At 41.0% G+C, this 16676-nt stretch overlaps 1 long non-coding RNA gene across 1 annotated transcript; it reads left to right on the forward strand.

The window, feature by feature from the left end:
- Positions 1-7492: 7492 nt before the first annotated feature.
- On the forward strand, positions 7493-9614 carry LOC123486524. The gene is made up of 3 exons (XR_006659399.1): positions 7493-7534; positions 7684-7769; positions 9557-9614. It is a non-coding gene; the product is annotated as an uncharacterized LOC123486524 (long non-coding RNA).
- Positions 9615-16676: the final 7062 nt, after the last annotated feature.

The following is a 16676-nucleotide window of genomic DNA, read 5'->3' on the forward strand; positions in this document are numbered from 1 at the left end:
GGAGAGAGGGGAATGTATAACGTTTCCATTCTGTCAGGATATGTTATTGTTAGCCATCAGGGATCCTATGGGAGGAGAAGAGACACAGTCTGGTACAAGTCAACATGACAGCCGTGAGTTGGGGAGGAGTGAGCAATTTGGGCAGAGGTCAGGTTAGATGAAGTGAGGAAGAACATATATCACTAATCTTCTGGATAGCAACAGAGGTGTATTGGCGGTTCAGATGTGGAAGGAGGGGCTCAGCATAGGAGAAAGGGTTAAATACCAGTGCTTGTGTGAATATGTTCTTTGTCTTATGCAGCTGTATGATCCAATGGGTGAATAAACTTGGTTTGAGCTTTACTAAACATCCCTGAGTTCTGGTGGAAGCAGTGGAGTGGTGCATTGGGAGAGGTGTGCACATTTCATGGGCGGGATCTGTACCCAGGTGTCCCATGGGAAAAACCAGTGTCTTGACCATTTGACCAAGAGGTAATGCCTTCTTGACCTGAGGGTGACACTGATTTTGAAGGCAGGACTACCTCATTACCAGATCATGAGACAGACTCGTGTTTTCTACACACATGGGATAGTGTAAAAGGAAATTTGCCTAGGAAGCCCATGCTAGAAGTGTTAGGAGGTGGAAGTTAGAGAATTAGTCCAGTAACTGAAAGGTCACTGGTTTGAGTCCTGAGCCAGGCAACAAAACGTGGGATTTGATCTGAACTGGCAGATCTGTGACCAACCACTTTCAGAAAGACAAATTCCCTTTGTTCCCTGTAACATGGACTAATAAAGTTGTACTGTGACTGTGCTGTGCTGCACTTTATTGAACAGAACCTGAGAGTCCAGCATGTCAGGGGATGGGGTGGGGGGTGGGGGGGTGAGAGCAGCAGTGGGGATGGGTAGCTAGTCCTTGATTGGCTGTAGACCTGGGGAGCCACAACTGCCAAGAGAAATTCAATGAAATAATAGAATTATGAAATAGGCTGAATCAGATTGTGTTTACATATGTTTAAGACTCACACTTACCTCAGCCTGTTTCTTCCACTTCATGATCTGGGTATCATTGCCGACCCTCAACCTGTTAACATGTCCTCTAGTGGCATCAGAACATAGGGCAGATGGCCATGGAGTTCAGAGTGATGAATATCTTCTCACAGCATCCTCCCCCCACAGCTCCATCTCCAGGCATGTTGGTACAAACTTCATTTTATTTTGCCTGCTGGTGAACAAGGCCATTGACAGCACCATCCATGTCCCTCTGTCAAAGAGGTCCTGCTTCTTACATTGAAAGTCGTCTCTGAAAGAGGAGACATTAGAAGGTTTCTTCTCATAGTTTTGTCTTTTGTCTCAGACAAGGCTTACATGTCAGAGGCGTACTTACTTTACTAATTTACTTGTAGAAACGGTACAACTATATACAACATGAAAATTGTGAAATGATTGATATTGGACATCTAGTGTGAACATGATATTGGGTTAATCCTCACATTGTGGTGATTTCGCTACCTTTGATGAGGTCTACTTTGAGGTTTCTGGCCTGGGGAAGGGTTGCCCTCTAGCAGGTGGTCATCAAAGGTGCCTTCTCCTCTGCCCACGCCAGAGTCTCACTCCAGGAAAAGGTCTGAAAGACCTCTGTCTCCACCGGTTGGGACAAGGGACCATCTTTTTCCTGCACTAACTCCATTCTCTGAAAGTACATAGAAATCAGACAAACCTATGATCCTACATTGTAGATATATGGTATGGCAAATCAACTGAATTATAATCTCAAGTCTAAAAAACAATCACTCTTATCACATACTTCTACTACCTTCCCTCTTGATGATGTCCTCTTTGTACTTCTTCACGTGTGACCTCATAAACAAAGCATGGAGGTATTGATGGCAATCCAGGTAATATCTGGCCCTGGCAAGGGGACCAGACCCATAGACTGGAGGTGTCCTCTTCACCTCAGGGACAGGGGACTGTTGGTCTTCCAGACAATCTCACCTTCTTCACCTTAGCTGGTGTAACAGCCAATCTCACCTTCTTCACCTTAGCTGGTGTAACAGCCAATCTCACCTTCTTCTCCTTAGCCAGTGTAACAGCCAATCCCACCTTCTTCTCCTTAGCTGGTGTAACAGCCAATCTCACCTTCTTCACATTAGCTGGTGTAACAGCCAATCTCACCTTCTTCTCCTTAGCTGGTGTAACAGCCAATCTCACCTTCTCCTCCTTAGCTGGTGTAACAGCCAATCTCACCTTCTTCACCTTAGCTGGTGTAACAGCCAATCTCACCTTCTTCACCTTAGCTGGTGCAACAGCTAATCTCTACCTTCTCTTCTCCTTAGCTGGTGTAACAGCCAATCTCACCTTCTTCACCTTAGCTGGTGTAACAGCCAATCTCACCTTCTTCACCTTAGCTGGTGTAACAGCCAATCTCACCTTCTTCTCCTTAGCTGGTGTAACAGCCAATCTCACCTTTCTTCTCCTTAGCTGGTGTAACAGCCAATGTCCTCTTCTTACCTCTGGGTCTTGGTTCTTAGTGTATACGCATGGCCGCACAGAAATTAGGTTTTAGATGGAGACACAGGATCCAGTGGTCTGGCAGTAGGAGGACTGGTCAGGGACAAAACACTTGTCCTATTGTACCCTCCTCTGCCTTTAACTCATTCTAAACTACAACCTACATATTGATTCTCAGACATATTATCCTCACAACAGTCTGTCTCTCCCTATCTCTCAATACTGTATGTATGTGTGTGTGTGTCTATATAGTAAATGCCATATATATTATATGGTTATATATTGATAATTATATATTATATTTATATAAATGATGGTAGTGTGTATATATATATAAATATAATGTGTAAAACTAGCAGTGTGAATGTTAAAACAATAAATGTTATAGAATAAGAGTTTACTGAAAAATAATAAGTAATTTAGTGAATAATGGAACAAATGTAGTGAATGTGTCTGTTTGTAAATGAAACCTAGGCTATACAATTATTGTAATATGTAAAATAAACTATATCTTTCTATGATTTATCTTTCCTGGTTGTTATTTCTCAGTGTCTCTGGACAGAAAATGTGCCAAGTCAATAAAGTTATGCGCCCAATTTTGTGTTTACTGACGCCTGTAATGATCTGCAAAATGTTGATTGGTTGACAGCCCATCTGTAGATTGTGTGATTTGATTGGACAACGAGTATTTGGAGCCCTTGGTCAACGTCATTGGATATTCAAATGACACAGTTGCAAAAAAAGGAGCAAAAAAGTCGGTGGTTGAATTTCATTAACGTTTAATGAAAAAGTATGGATTTCAGCAAAAAAAGAAAGACACGTAACTACAGAGGACAAACATTTTATGATTCATTATTTTTTGAAGTATTGACCTTGGGAGAATACATAGCCTTTTTAGTGTTTTTCAAATTGTTATTACACAACAAGTTCAAGCCAATTTTGTCTGCATTTTCAAATGATATATACTTATGTCTTATGCCTTAATTGTAGTAGCGTAACTGTGTTGTGAGATCTTAACTAGAACAATAAGAAACTATTACTGATATAGTCAATGGGATAGTTGTTGTCATGGTAGACCTTTTAAAACTAATTATGGCTGGCCACCCTTTACAACTCGAAGGGGCATGGTTTTGCAGATAAATGAGTAAACGTGAACTACACTCTTAAAAGAAAAGCTTCCTGTAGGATCCTTTAGGGATAATATAAGGCAGTGGACGGCTGGTGAAAAATATTCTCGGTGGGGCTGTGGCATACTTTTTTTTCCTGTAACCATCGCGATATATTTTAACACAAACTGCAGGACAGCAGTGCTCAGTGAAACATTCAGTAATTATTTAATGCCAATATTAAAAGTTGAGGCATTCTTACACAAAACATATTACACAAACCCAAGCCTTTCATTTGCATTTAAAGTGAACTTTTCACCATTGGTAGTAAACAGGCAACGCAACAGGCATGCTGTCAGAACAGAGTGGAAAGTGGACAATAACATGAAATTATTATAAAGTTTATAGGAAATCTTACACTGTATGAAAGGATGTATAATATAGAAATGGATATCAAGTGGATGAACTCAAACCTTTGACTGGAAGAATAGCATACAGTATTTTATGATCATACTAAATGTGACTAATTGTTAATGTGCTCCAGAACTGCAACAATTAATTGATACAAAACAACTATATATACAGTAGTATTAGCAAAGACACTATTAAGACTTTCTAGAGTACCATATATAACTGGATTTTTAGTGCTAAGGTCAACTATATACAAAGAAACATGCGGCCAGAGCTGCTCTCTGTGTGTGTGTGTCTGTCATCTTATTTGTACAGGAATTTTGCCCGTCTGTCCTTCTGAGTGGCAAACCTCTCAATGACCCTTTGATTAAAGTCAGAATGTCCCCTGACAAGTTTCTTCTCCATGGAGAGCATGGCCAGAGCGTTCAGGCGATCCTGTGTCATGCTGTTTCTCAGGAAGGTCTTGATCCTTTTCAGTGTAGAGAAGCACCTTTCTGACTCAGCAGTTGTCATGGGTGTGGTGATGAGGATCTTGAGTGGAGGCTGGCAGTCTCTGTGAAAGTGCTCTGAAGTTGTTCTCCATGAAGAACTGGTACAGGGGCACTGCACCACTACAAGCCTTGAACTCACTGTTCTCATAGATGAGGGACAGTTTGGTTTTGAGCTTGGCCTTGTTCAACATGGGGTACGCCTCCACGGTTGTTTCAAGCGCTGTATCGGGAACTTCACACTGTGTTGTGGGAACAACTCTCCGTGCAATAGTGTTGCTGATGAGGTGCTGGGTGAAGGGAGAACCTCTCTTTGGCATGACTCAGGATGGTATCACATACCTGTAAAAGATACATCATCAGCTTTAATTTGCAATTAAGCTATTTTGATGCAAGTGATCCTGACTGACACATGCCTATGTCCAACTCAAGTATATGATTACCAAGGTGCTGATTGTTCAGGGTTTTGGCTACATACTACCAGGCCTGAAAAAAGTTCTAGGTGGGAAACACTGACAATTACATCACAACTTACCTCTATAGCCAACCTCTGTTGTTCTCCTGGTCCCAGCATCCTCCGTTACGCTCGATGGGCTGTTGCTGCTCGTTCAGATGCGGCTGTCCCCACACAAAGAGGGAATTGAGGCCCTGGGTCCAAAAATAAAGTTTAATTTGATAACTTGCAATCAGACTTCTTAACTCACTGTAATTCCCCCTCAACACACAACCAGTGACTTATATATATATATATAGACAGACAGACAGACAGACAGACAGACAGACAGTGTGTATATACACACAAACTATGTCTAGTAACTGCTTTTAACTCTGTGATGTACATAATTAACTGATGTTATTACGTTTTAAAGCCTTTTTTCTATTACATTTGTGAGAGGGATGCAACATAATTTTGTTCTGCTGTTCACTTAGCAATAAAGTTAATATTCAATAACAACTAGGGCCTCTTCTAGAAATTGACCTGGTGGACACCTGAATAATTATTACAAACTGTGTAGTACTTTCCCTGCATTATTATCAACGTCTGATTGTGTCTTCTCTTTCCTTTTAAAATACTAAAACAAATATAATTGTAGCGGCTCTATGATAATCACTCACACAAGCACCAACTGGCAGTGGGTGGAAACGTCAGTCGTCTCGTCAGCTTGAATGGCGATAAAATCAGCACTCTTTACTCTCCAGGATGTAATCCTTAAGCATTGACAGCATACAGTCCAACAGCTCGTTCTGTATCGTCTTTGACGTGCCCTTAAAACGGTAGCTGTCTTCAGGTGCTCCTCCAGCACACTGTCGAGGGAGGCAACAAAATCCACTAAGCCCCGGAAAATGCCGGGGTTGTCTGAGGGAGTCAGTCTCCTCGTGGCCCACGTGCAAAGCCAACTCAAAAGCCCCACAGAACTTCACACAATCGATAATTTTGGATAGAATGTGCCTGTTTTTATCCACCTCCTCATTGTGTTTCCTCACCGCAATCCTGTGGCCGTCATCCAGCTGCGTAGCAATGTTCACCCTTCCTAATACAGCTAGCTTTACAGAGTTGTCCATGTGTGCCCTGGTGTTCTCATGTTTCTTTACCTTCTCTGACAGGTGCTTCATATCCCTCACTCCGGTACCTGTCCATGCTGAATCTGACCCCGTCGTTTTAAAAAGCAAGCACGGAAAGCAAAATAAAGCATTAGCATCAGTGCACCCAGCTAGCCAAGCCTTCCTGGTGTACCAGCTACGGGAGAAGCCGCGCATATACTGCTTCCCTTTCTCGCTAGCCTGCTGTCTGATTGAGAGGTCAGGTTGATCTGGGCCCAGCTCTTTCACCCGAACTTTCTCTGACAAAGTTCTCCTCTCAAACGGATCTTGGAGGAGAGATTTCACCCGAGTTAGGTTGGGTCTGAGGAGTAACGTTTGGTCGCCATTGTTGTCTAGTAAAAATGGCGTCACTGGACCCCGGTCCTTATTTTATCAGGGGCGAGCTTGAAGCGGTAAAATAATCGCCTCCTTGGATTCGGATTTAAGATCGCTTATTGACTACATTTTATGTCATACATTCATATCTTAAATTAGCAATTGGCTTAACTGCTACGTAGACCCGCCTCCTCGGGCACTTTCTGTATCGCCCAGAGCTGACGGAGGCGTTTGACAGGCAGAGGAAAGGTTGCGAATATGATTTTCTATCATATCTTACACATATTACTGTGTGCATTCCATATTTCCCCCAAACACACAAATATTGACATACTGATGTTTTTATTATTATTATTATTATTATTTTTATTTTTTTATTTTTAAAATAATTTTATTTAAGGGGGCGGCGCCCTAGCGCCCTCTATCGGCCAGCCGCCACTGATATAAGGTAAAAATATACCTAAGATTAATTTCCAAGCCTATACTCTGCCATCAGCTCGTTGTTGAACCGTTGTAGACTTCAGGGTTCTTTGAAGAAGCCTTTTTCAAAAGAGGGGTTCGGTTTGGAACCAGCAGCGCCCTCGTGAGTAAGGGCGCTCCAGCGCAGAATTCAAAGTCGAGACCGTTGGTCAAAAGACAACTAGAAGCGGGAAGCGCGCGGATGGTTGGAGAGACGCGACCAATAAGAGATGACTTGCAACGGATTGACGTGAAAGGTGAGTGAACCTTAGCTATTCGCTAGCTAAAATAATAATTCATCAAACTACTATCAAATAACTTAAAACAATACATCATGTAATGTACTCTTGGTTTTTCATCAGCTAGCCAAGCTACATAGCCTGTAATGTAAGCTGGTAATTGTTGTATAAATCTTGGTACGTTTTAGCTAACGTTAGCTACAGTAGCTAGCTAGTTAAAGTTACTGTAACGTTAGCTAACTTTAGCTAGCTAGACTCAATATTGAGAAATTGTAGTCGTTTAAACCCATGATATACTTTCTCACCATCTCCTTCCATCCTCCTCCCTTTAGTACCTGGCTAATCCTGCCCCTGTCCAGTTAAGTGGTGGAGAGTTTGGGAGCTGTGAGCTCTGATAGAAAAATGTATCAACCACCACGAACAGGTAAGACACACACACAGATGACCCAATGTAGATTATGTTCGACTTGACAAAAAGAAGAATACATAAAACAGATCAGATTAGTTAGATGCATTTGATATTGAATACTCATGTTGTTTATGTTGTGTTTGTGTCTAATTGATGTCTTTCAGGTTGGTGTATTGAGGCAGCCTGTTCTGTCCTCTGTATTTCAGACCAAAGCAAGACAATGTTTAAAGCACTATGGATCTACTAACAGGTTAGCCTCTATAAAGTATTTGGATGTATTTGAAGTGTGATTATAGTGTGTTCTGTGTAATTCCTTTAGTCTTTTCCAATACTAACTGAATGGTGAATGAATGTATTTGCAGTCAATCAATCAATACAGTGTTTGAACAAAATTCAACTCCAGTTGAAGAACTGGGACAAGCTACAAATCTCATTGTGGGGTAGGCCACATGTTATGAAGATGGTTAAAGCTCCTAAACTGAATTACATCATCAGCATGTTTCCACTGTCCATACCTGCCTACACCTTTAACACCATAGACAAAATGATTCATTTGGACTATTAAAAGGGCCAGGATGAACCAAGCTAGATTACAGGTAAAGATTTAGAAGGGAGGATTAAAGCTCCCTAACATGTAATTATAGCAAGAAGCCTTTATAACTGCCCAGATAGGCTCTCTTTATTGAGAACTCTAATAGGCCAATTTGGTTTGACATGGAAGAAGAACTTAATGCCCCATTTGGAGCATCATATTATCTGAGTCAACACTTAAACTGTGGATTGCAGAATCCCATAATGTCCCATACTAAGAAATATGGCGTCAGATAAATAAGAGACAGACATCTTCTCCATTCCTGACAAGCTCTGCTTCTTTATGGAACAACCATAAATACAAATTAGGAGGAAAGGTGGTTGTCTGGAAAGACATATTTTTTCTTCACTTTTGCGCTATGTGTCAACTTTAATTTGAGTGTGGCTGTGGAAGACTGGTCCCTTGATGATGTCTGCAAGTGGCTGAGTACCAATGATCTCATGATTCCATCCCATCATTCCAAGGTTCACAATCTTTCTGAAGAATGCCAACTCTCTTCAATTGTCCACTTTGCAACGAGCATACTGTCTTTGTGTCCAGACGACTCACACATATTGGCCTCTATCACCAGCATGAACCACATTTTCTAATTACCTGTGGAATTAATGGGTGTGGGAAAGCAAATATATGTTTTAGCGCCTATCGGTCACACATCTACCAAAACCACAGAGCTTTTAAGCCCCAACTTAGATGAGAATTGCCCTCATGATGAATTTGAGACGGGGACTGATCCCATTGAAGATCACATGAGCGATGTAGAGAGTCTGCCAGAGGCTGAATATGTTCAAGCCACAGAGATCAACACTGAGCAGCTAATTGAAGGTCTCAAAAAGAATATCTATTTTTTGATTTTGGAAATCAGGAAAGAACACTGCATCCCAGTTACGGTACAGAATAGCATTGTTGAGGACCTCAGAACCATTTTTGATGCATTTTATGACACACTACAGCGATCCCTCAGGTTTCATCTTACAAATAAGCAAATACATGTGGATGAAGATGGGACTTGCTTAACAACTCTGCAGTATTTGAGGAATGCATTAGATGCATAAGCTCTTAGTGGATGCTGGAGCATTACTGTGTGAAAGAATTGGGCATGGTCCGGCCAATTGAAGTACCACTGAGCAACAAAGAAGGTTATACAACAAGGTGATTTCAATCCAGCTACATAGTACCCAGGCTATATGAATATAAAGAGACATGAGACAAAACAATCATAATGAATAAGATTACATGGACAGGGGGACCTGATCCTAGGTCAGCAATCCTCCTCTGAGACACTTCCCAGGAGTCACCAGGACCAAGAAACCGAACACTTACTGTTGTAAAGTCTAGTTACAGCAGGTGTTTACTGCCATCTAGTGGAAGATACCAATAAAACACTTTATTATCAGGGTGTGGAGACTGCTGAGTGAAACAGAAAGTAAATGTGTTCTTTTGTACAGGATCCATTTTGAGACGACAAAGCAGAAAACAAGATATGGAGAGAACTAAAAAATAAAGTGAGTATTTCTAAGTATTTCTGAATTTTAATCTAAGCCTATAACTTCAGTTTATTGTTGTTGTAGCCTTGTGTTATTATGTAATTATTAATGGCCGTGTTTAGTTAATTCAATTGGAAGTTAAAGTGTCACCATGGTCACAGCTCTATCGCAATTGCTGATCAGATGTTAGAATGCATTAGGTTGAAGGTAACAGTCAGCCAGATTAGGCTACAGGTAAAACAATAACCTGGCTGTTGTTGACAAGCATGGGCCTATTCAGTTCATATCCATATTATTAATATTTGATTCATTGATTGAAATTACGACCCCATCCTCAGTAGCCTATTCCAGCAGGCTACTGGGCAACAGAAGCACTTCCTACCTCAACATCGTCTTGCTATTCTCATGTTAAATAAATTCATCTGTCCAATTTGAAACTAAGCAAGCTGCAAAATCATTCAGCTTTACATCTTGCTACATCTTGCCCAGGCTACTGGAGGCTGTCTGAAATAAGATGTTGGCCTATCAGGGGCGATGTTTTGGCCTAGTTTTCAGGCCTTGTTGGTGGGTTTTGCCAGTAGTCATTGGCTAGAAAAAGGCATTGCATTAAATCACCTGACTGTTTGGATGTATCTATTAGTAAACTGTTTTATTTCTGAGAGATCTTGAATAAAAGAGAACAATTGACATTCAATAATTAGTTTGTCACTGTGTTCACCACAACCAACATGCTGCATCTCTGTTTAGGGGGTCAGTGGTCTAAAAATGAGTCTCTGGGGAGAGAGAGAGGAGGGGGGTCCCTGCCTCTAAAATGAGTCTCTCTGGGGGAGAGAGAGGAGGGGGCCCTGCATCTAAAATGAGTCTCTCTGGGGAGAGAGAGAGGAGGGGGGCCCTGCTCTCTAAAATGAGTCTCTCGGGGGAGAGAGAGGAGGGGTCCCTGCCTCTAAAAGGAGTCTCTCTTTGGGGGGACATGACACCAAAGCTAAAGAGGTGAGCTGAAAATATTGTTTAAGAATTTATATTCCAAAGTGCTATATAGAGAAAGAAAATCACATTTGTGTTTTTTCATCAGAAATTATTACTAATAGGAATTTGCCTTCAATGTAACTATTGTAGATTTGAGATGTGATTTAAAACCATTGTTTTGGTTGGAATGTAATGTTTAGCATCCGTATATTCAGGCCTTGTTGACGGGTTTTGAGTAGTCATTGGGTCTAGAAAAAGCAATTGCATTAAATAACCTGACTGTTTGGATGTGTCTGTTAGTTAATGTTTTATTTCTGAGATAATGAATAAAAAAGAGAACAATTGAATTCAATAATTAGTTGTCACTGTGTTCACCACAACCAACATGCTGGATCTCTGTTTAGGGGTCAGTGCTCCTCAAAAAGGAGTCTCTCTGGGAGACCTGACACCAAAACTAAGAGGTGAGCTGACAATACTGTTTAAGAATTTTATATTAGAAAGTGCTATATAGGAGAAAAGAAAATCACATTTGTGATTTTTCATCAGAAATGATTACTAATAGGTACCTTCAAGTAACTATTGTAGATTTGAGATGTGATTTAAAACCATTGTTTTGCTGGAATGTAATGTTGTGATCCTGTATATTTGACTGTGATACGTGGTCGTCTCACCTAGCTACCTGTAAGATGAATGCATTTACAGATGCCATATCTTAATTTGGCCCAGTTTCTCACAGCAGGAACATAATCCTGCAGTAATAGCAAATGTGTATTTTTTGGTGGATTATAATTAAGGGATATTTTCTGTAGGGGGTTCATACATTTTTCATCAGGGAAAATCAAGTCTGACATTTTTAAGTGGAAATTACACACTTTAGATGCCTTTATAAAGCCTTGTAGTGGTTTAATAATTTATTTAAACAATAAAAGCTAATTGACCAACATTTCTAGAAAATGGATATATAGCTTTGGAATGAAACTCTTCTCATGTTTCCCCATCTGAGCCTCAGAGTAGATGAGAGATGTAATGTTTGTCTCTGTTGTGTTGAAGTCCAATCAAGCGCAGGAGAGACCAGCCTCCCTGTACCCAGCTGTGTGTCCATGAAGAGTGACCGGTCATGGAACTTCCTATAAAGTTTAGAGAGGAGACGTTTCTAATGAACAAAGGTAAGAAGAACTCATGGGTCAGTGGTCAATGAGTTAAACAACACTGTCTATAGTCAGTTTCTCCTCTCCCATTTTCCCATTTATTTTTGTTGTTTTCATAATCCATAGGCTAATCCTTTTTTTCCATTTTCATAGTCCTGAAACATTATCAAACAAACACAACATTCCTGTGTGTGTGTGTGTGTGTGTGTGTGTGTGTGTGTGTGTGTGTGTGTGTGTGTGTGTGTGTGTGTGTGTGTGTGTGTGTGTGTCAGTGAGTGTGTGTGTGTGTGTGTGTGTACTCCCTGGATGAGGGAGATGTAATCTCTATCCTGATTGCCTAGTCACTTTTACCCCTACCTACATGTACATATTACCTCAACTACCTGGTACCCCTGCGCATTGACTCAGTACTGGTACTCCTTGTATATAGTCTAGTTATTACCTCAACTCACCTGGTACCCCTGCACATTGACTCAGTACTGGTACTCCTGGTATATAGCCTCATTATTACATAAACTACCTGGTACCTTGCACATTGACTCAGTACTGGTACTCCTTGTATATAGTCTAGTTATTACCTCAACTACCTGGTACCCTGCACATTGACTCAGTACTCGGTACTCTTGTATATAGTCTAGTTATTACCTCAACACCTGGTACCCCTGCAATGACTCAGTACTGGTACTCCTTGTATATAGTCTAGTTATTACCTCAACTACCTGGTAATCTGCACATTGACTCAGTACTGGTACTCCTTTGTATATAGTCTAGTTATTACCTCAACTACCTAGTTACCCCTGCACATTGACTCAGTACTGGTACTCCTTGTATATAGTCTAGTTATTACCTCAACTACCTGGTACTTCCCTGTACATTGACTCAGTACTGTTACTCCTTGTATATAGTCTAGTTATTACCTCAACTACCTGGTACCCTGCACATTGACTCAGTACTGGTACTCCCCTTGTATATAGTCTAGTTATTACCTCAACTACCTGGTACCCTGCACATTGACTCAGTACTGGTACTCCTTGTATATAGTCTAGTTATTACCTCAACTACCTGGTACCCCTGCACATTGACTCAGTACTGGTACTCCTTGTATAGTCTAGTTATTACCTCAACTACCTGGTACCCCTGCACATTGACTCGGTACTGGTACTCCTTGTATATAGTCTAAGTTATTACATCAAACTACCTGGTACCCTGCACATTGACTTAGTACTGGTACTCCTTGGTATATATAGTCTAGTTGATTACATTAACTACATGGTACCCTGACACATTGACTCAGTACCGGTACTCCTTGTATATAGTCTAGTTATTACCTCCAACTACCTGGGTACCCCACATTGACTCAGTACTGGTACTCCTTGTATATAGTCTAGTTATTACCTCAACTACCTGGATACCCCGCACATTGACTCAGTACTGGTACTCCTTGTACATATAGTCTAGTATTACCTAACTACCTGGTACCCCTGCACATTGACTCAGTACTGGTACTCCTTGTATATAGTCTAGTTATTACCTCAACTACCTTGGTACCTGCACATTGACTCAGTACTGGTACTCCTTGTATATAGTCTAGTTATTACCTCAACTACCTGGTAACCCCTGCTCATTGACTCAGTACTGGTACTCCTTGTATATAGTCCTAGTTATTATCTCAACTACCTGGTACCCCTGCACATTGACTCAATACTGGTACTCCTTGTATATAGTCTAGTTATTATCTCAACTACCTGGTACCCCTGCACATTGACTCAGTACTGGTACTCCTTGTATATAGTCTAGTTATTACCTCAACTACCTGGTACCCTGCACATTGACTCAGTACTGGTACTCCTTGTATATAGTCTAGTTATTACCTCAACTACCTGGTACCCCCGCACATTGACTCATGTACTGGTACTCCTTGTATATAGTCTAGTTATTACCTCAACTACCTGGTACCCTGCACATTGACTCAGTACTGGTACTCCTTATATATAGTCTAGTTATTACCTCAACTACCTGGTACCCCTGTACATTGACTCAGTACTGGGTACTCCTTGTATACAGTCTAGTTATTACCTCAACTACCTGGTACCCGCACATTGACTCAGTACTGTTACTCCTTGTATATAGTCTAGTTATCACCTCAACTACCTGAGTACCCCTGCACATTGACTCAGTACTGGTACTCCTTGTATATAGTCTAATTAATTACTCAACTACCTGGTACCCTGCACATTGACTCAGTACTGGTACTCCTTGTATATAGTCTAGTTATTACCTCAACATACCTGGTACCCTGCACATTGACTCAGTACTGGTAATCCTTATATATAGTCTAGTTATTACTCAACTACCTGGTACCCCTTCACATGACTCCAGTACTGGTACTCCTTATATATAGTCTAGTTGCATTACCTCAACTACCTGGTACCCTGTACATTGACTCAGTACTGGTACTCCTTTGTATATAGTCTAGTTATTACCTCAACTACCTGGTACCCTGCACATTGACTCAGTACTGGTACTCCTTATATATAGTCTAGTTATTACCTCAACTACCTGGTACCCTGCACATTGACTCAGTACTGGTACTCCTTGTATATAGTCTAGTTATTACCTCAACTACCTGGTACCCCTGACATTGACTAGTACTGGGTACCTTGTATATAGTCTAGTTATTACCTCATCACTGGTAACCCTGCACATTGACTCAGTACTGGTACTCCTTGTATATAGTCTAGTTATTACCTCAACTACCTGGTAACCTGCATTGACTCAGTACTGGTACTCCTTATAGCCTCATTATTGTTATATCATTATGTTACTATTTCCTTTTTTATTCAGCTAATTTTTCTTACGTTTTAACTGCATTGTTGGGAAGTATAGGGCTCGTTAGTAAGCATTTCACGGTAAAGTAGTACAGCTGTTGTATTCAGCGCATGTGAGAAATACAATTTGATTTGAAGGTCATTGGCTCTTAACGGTTGTCTCGCGTCGAACAGCGCATGTTCAGATATGTTGAAGCACTGTGGCTAGGAAAAACTCCCTAGAAAGGCAGGAACCTAGAAGAAACCTAGAGAGGAACCAGGCTCTGAGGGGTGGCCAGTCCTCTTCTGGCTGTGCCAGGTGGAGATAATAACAGTACATGGCCATTAAGGCCAGATCGTTTCTTCAAGATGTTCAAATGTTCATAGACGACCAGCAAGGGTCAAATAATAATCACAGTGGTTATAGAGGTTGCAACAGGTCAGCACCTCAGGAGTAAATGTCACTTGGCTTTTCATAGTCGAGCATTCAGAGGTTGAGACAGCAGGTGTGTGTGTGTGTGTGTGTGTGTGTGTGTGTGTGTGTGTGTGTGTGTGTGTGTGTGTGTGTGTGTGTGTGTGTGTGTGTGGGAGAGAGAGAGAGAGAGAGAGAGAAGGCAACAGGTAAGAGAGAGAGAGAGAGAGAGAGAGAGAGAGAGAGAGAGAGAGAGAGAGAGAAGGCAATAGGTAAGAGAGAGAGAGAGATTAGGCAACAGGTAAAAAAAGAAATTACCTGGCTGTTGTTGACAAGCATTGTCCTAATCAGTTCCATATCCATATTATTAATATTTGATTCAGTGATTGAAATTACACCCCATTCTCAGTAGCCTATTCCAGCAGGTTACTTGGTAACAGAAGCACTTCCCCTACCTCAAAAATTAGTTAATAAATTAATCTGTCAATTTGAACTAATCAATTTGAACTAAGCATAATTTTACACGTTAACTTGTTTGCATCAATGATTTACAACTTTGTATTTGTAAGTCAACTTTGTTCTGGTAATTTATCTGCGGTCACAAAGAAGAGACGGATAAAACCATGTGATTCTATGTTTAGCGGAGATCTTCTGTGTATAAAGTGACGCGGAGGGCAAAAAGCATCTATCGACGCACTTGGCTGTTCTACAAGTGGTCTGAGGCAGGAGTTAGAATATGAGCGTGGTTTTAAATAATAACGATGGTTTTGGGAAACAGCTTCAGAGATTCAATAAGCGCTCACGAAGGTTCTAACGATTAACTTAGCCTTAAGATGCTTTTGGGATACCAGGCCCTGGACAAAAACATCTGCTAAATTCAAAGGTAGTGTTTTACATGTAGAGATCTCCCATATTACTGGATTAATTTTTTAAACAATTTTTATATTGATGTTACAAATGTATCATGTGTACAGTTCTTTATAAAAAATGTAGTTATTTGTTTTACTTTGACTGTGTAAAACCCTAGGCAGTGCTACTTATTTCTCTGAGAAGTAAGCAGATGTACATTCAAGAATTAGTTGTCAATGTGTTACCACAACCAACATGCTGTATCTCTGTTTTTAGGGGTCAGTGGTCTAAAATGAGTCTGTCTGGGAGAGAGAGGACCAATTTCTACTCTGAGACACTTTGGAATACGTGCCCAGATCTCAAAATATTGTTTTTAAAAAAGAATAATTTTTGTTTGAATAATAAAAAAGAATATTAATAATGCTTTCCCGACTTTAAAGACTGGAGTTAGTTTATTGTGTGGCTCTGCTCATGTCCACGTTCTGAAAACTGTCCAAGGCCCACGACAGAACTGTCCGCGTCCACAGTGGCGGATTTGGCGCCAAGCATATTGTCCAGTTACCGCCCAGAGATGAATCTGAGATCTTGGGGAACAACGTGCGGAGTTCAAGTTACAGTGTTGAGACACCGGGTTTATTGTTCAATTTGCTTTTTGCGTAATGGTCTGTGACAGTAGAGCAATGTAGGTCCTTTTCACTCGCTAGTCTTGTTTAATTGTGTGGTTCAAATCGGGTTCCATCATCCTCGAGGGACAGATCTAACCACCTGCTAGGGGCTAGCCAAGCTAGTCGGTACAGCTTAGCTAAGCTAGCTACTCTACAGTAGCAACCTCTAGTTATCCTAGCCCTACCACTCAGCATCAATGCCGGCTGCTTGCATTTCTTGTGGACCGATTGAGC

Source organism: Coregonus clupeaformis, unplaced genomic scaffold (genome assembly GCF_020615455.1).
Source record: "Coregonus clupeaformis isolate EN_2021a unplaced genomic scaffold, ASM2061545v1 scaf1251, whole genome shotgun sequence".
In the NCBI taxonomy this organism is placed as follows: Eukaryota; Metazoa; Chordata; class Actinopteri; order Salmoniformes; family Salmonidae; genus Coregonus; species Coregonus clupeaformis.